The sequence below is a fragment of the Rattus norvegicus genome, chromosome 15 (genome assembly GCF_021556685.1).
Source record: "Rattus norvegicus strain SHRSP/BbbUtx chromosome 15, alternate assembly SHRSP_T2T, whole genome shotgun sequence".
Taxonomy (NCBI): domain Eukaryota; kingdom Metazoa; phylum Chordata; class Mammalia; order Rodentia; family Muridae; genus Rattus; species Rattus norvegicus.
This window is the reverse complement of record NC_141548.1, coordinates 45,009,841-45,013,296: the sequence shown is the minus strand read 5'-3', so window position 1 is coordinate 45,013,296 and position 3,456 is coordinate 45,009,841. Positions and strand designations below refer to the sequence as shown.

General features: G+C 44.3%; 1 pseudogene; it reads right to left on the bottom strand.

The window, feature by feature from the left end:
• Positions 1–541: 541 nt before the first annotated feature.
• Positions 542–1,429, bottom strand: LOC148001008 (large ribosomal subunit protein eL6 pseudogene; annotated as a pseudogene).
• Positions 1,430–3,456: the final 2,027 nt, after the last annotated feature.

Genomic DNA, 3,456 nt, shown 5'->3' with positions numbered 1-3,456 from the left:
GGTTCAATGAGAACTACAGGGAGCTCATCCTTCCTCACCAAGATAGAATGTTCTAACATCACCATTGGCAGACAACTTTTTTCAAAGCCAGTGCCATCTGCTTTGTATTTTATCAAATATTCAGGTTGACCAAAACTGCCAATATTTTTTGAGAGCTTTTTTTAAAAAAAATTATATTATATGTGGGGGGGGGGCGGTATGTGCATATGCATGTGTGCTTTCGGAGGCCTAGGGCTGTAATTACAGCCTGTGTGGGTATTGGGATCTGAACCCCAGTTCTCTGGAAGAGCAGAGCATGCTCTTAACCACAGACCCACCTCTCCAGCCAGTTTATTTTGATAGTCTTACGTAATCCTCACAGTGTAGCTGAGACCTTGAATCTCTGATCCTGCAGCCTTTGTCTCCCAAGTGAAGGGGTTGTAGGAGTTCACAGCTTGCTGGACGCAACCGACTTTTTAAAAATGATCCTCCCCCTCAAAATACTATCTTCAGTTAGATTTTTTTTAAACATATGAAGCTGTTTAATCAGGTCGTTAGCAATTTAGAACACCAGTTTGTGAGGATACATCGGGTTTGTTAACGAAAACTGAGATCGCAGGTAGCCTGGAGCTGAGCAACATCTTTAGACTTTGGCAAAATCTGCAAGTCCACAGTTTCCTGATCAGCCTTTCGCTGCTCTGTAATCTCGTATTTCTCGCTCTCTGTCGAAGATCTCGAAGATCTCGTCCTCCTGATGCCTGGGCTTGCGCAGCGAAGTGGGGTCAGTCAGGTGATTGGGGATTTTAACCTCGCTGATACCGACTTTTGTAGAGGTGGCGATGACAAACTTCTGGTGTGTTCTGCGCAGAGGAACTCTGTCGAGGGCAAGGGGTCCAGTCACAAATAGCAAGCCACTGCCAAGCTGCTTCAGGAAAACCATTCTCTTGCCCCTCTGGCGCCCAGTGACAATGATCAGGACAGTCCCAGGAGCGATGTGGGAGCGCAGCCTTCTCAGTGATGCTGGAGTGCTGGCTGAAGGGCTTTGTGCCACGGCTCAGCAGCTTCAAGGCACCTCTTCGATAGGATAATACCTAGGTACTTTTCGAAGCTTCACCACCCGGGTGCCACCATTCTTGTCCCTACCAACTGTTTTTGTGACGGTAGCAAGAACCTTCTCCTTTTTCTTCTTCTTTTCAACCTTGGTCTTGGCAGCTGAGTATTTCCTTTTGTACAAGGCCTTTTTGGAAAACATAGAAGATCCGGAGTACCTGCCAATTCCTCTCACCAGGACAGGGGTTCGGCTGCAATGGGACTTCCCATTCCTCGGCTTTTTAACCTTAGAGTTACCCTTTTGGGCTGCACCAGTGGCCTGGGGACCAGAGGCAGCAGCAGCATCTCCAGCCTTCTTGGTTGCAGGTTTCTTCTCCTTTGTATCAGCTTTTCCACCTTTTCACTCGCCATTTTGCAAGACGGGAAAGAGTTCAATTAGATTTTTAAAACTGTAGAGGTATAATAAAATATATTAGGTTTTCACATTCATTAAGTATTAGCCAGAGAATGGTAGACTGTAACAGATGGGTCAAATTAAGCTCACTTACTTGGACATCCTGCAAGTTGAAGATAGTTTTCAATTTTTTAAAAGGCTGAAGAGAGGAGTGCATTGAAAGAAAATTTTGTGACATGTGTAAACTGTATAAAATTCAAATCTGGTGTCTATAAATAAAGCTGTGTTGGAGCACAGCCACGCCAGGCGTGTTGTAGCATTCGTGGTTTCTTCTGCATGGCATGATCAAAAGGAGTATTCGTAACAGAGACCATGTGTCCCACAAAGCCTAAAATATAACTCTATGTTCCTTTCTAGGAAAAGTTTTGCTGGCTCCAATGGCAGCCTATTAAAATTAGCAACAACAAGAATCAAAATGTTGCTTGCATATTAATAGATCTGCATGAGCCAAGTAAGATGGTTTCACAGAGCATAAGCAAACTTCCGGCGAGAACGGGAGGAATAATTACCCTGTCTTGAGTTTTCTCACTTACAAAGAAGCTCAGAAACATGGAGCAGAGATGAATGAGTTGCGGCCTCCTCAGGAAGTCAGAAGTCATGCACAAGCAACAGGGATTTCAAAACTGTGTTGAGTGTACTCAGAGATGCCTGTAAAGGACTTTCTGTTGCTTTCTATCAACTGCTAACGTCTTTTTTCTTGGAGCGGAAAAGGAAAGAGATGAGAGGGGAGAAGAGCAGAGTATTGCCAGCTGTGTCTCATCCTCTTCCACTTCAGTCCTCCCTTCATTGAGTGACAATTCTCTCTCCAGACAAGTCAGCTTTTGAGATTCCTGACCCCTGCTACCTCACCAGTCCTTCAGTTAGCGAATGGAAAATTTTACACAGGTCTAAGCCACACAGCCAATTGTGGGCAGGCCTTTATGAAAGACTGGTGGGTGGTACCTTTACCCAAATTCTCTAGATCTGGCTCTAAACTGGTGTTTGAAAGAGTTGTGGAACATGTAGGGCAGAGGTTCTCAACCTGTGGGTTTTGGGGGTCAATTTTCATAGGGGTCGCCCGAAACTATCAGAAAGCACAGATATTTATATTATGATTCATAACAGTAGCACAATTATAGTTATGACATAGCAATGAAAATAATTTTATGGTGTTGGTGGGGGGTCACCACATGAAGAACAGTATTAAATGGTCACAGCATAAGAAAGATTGAGAACATTCTAGGAGATAGCATCTTGCTAGGAACAGTGGGTCACTGTGCAAGGGAGTCTTGAAGTTTTATAGGACTGGCCCTCCTTCCTATTCATTCTGGACTCCTGACTCTGGATGTCGTGGGACCAGCCAGCCTCCCCCTCCTACCACAGTGGGTTCTCCTACAATAATTGCAATGTCCCTTCTTGATCTATAAATGAGAATTAAGCTTTTCTTTCCTTAATTACTTCATACCAGGTATGTTGTCACAGCTAGGGGAAAAGCAACAAGTGCAGAAACTTCATCGACTCTACCTGCAGCTGATCTCCAGCCCTTCACAGTCTCTTAAGGCACTGAAGAGGCCCTACACTACCAAGGAACTTTACTTCTGTGTTAGGGAGGCCCGATGTCCACCCAGGGGCAGAAAACTTTGGGTTACATTTGTTTCCTCTAGAATTGTTTGGCCTTAATTATATTTAAAATGTTCATTTCTGGCAACTCCCAAGGAATAGATGCCCTGGGAAAGGCTAGTGATGGAGCTCACCCCTTTTTCCAAACAGACAGCATTGTAGATGTTTCTCGGAGATGACGAATGTATTATCTGGGGTAAAGGATGCTATGCTTTCTGAAATCTACAACACTTTTATTTTTCTTGTTGAGAGGTTTCCCATAAGAGAAAGTTTCATCTGAGGAGTTAAGACTGTTTCAAGTCTATCTCTGGGTATGAAGAGACTGCTCAGTGGTTAAAAGCACTCACTGCTCCTTGCAGAGAATCCAGGTTGGG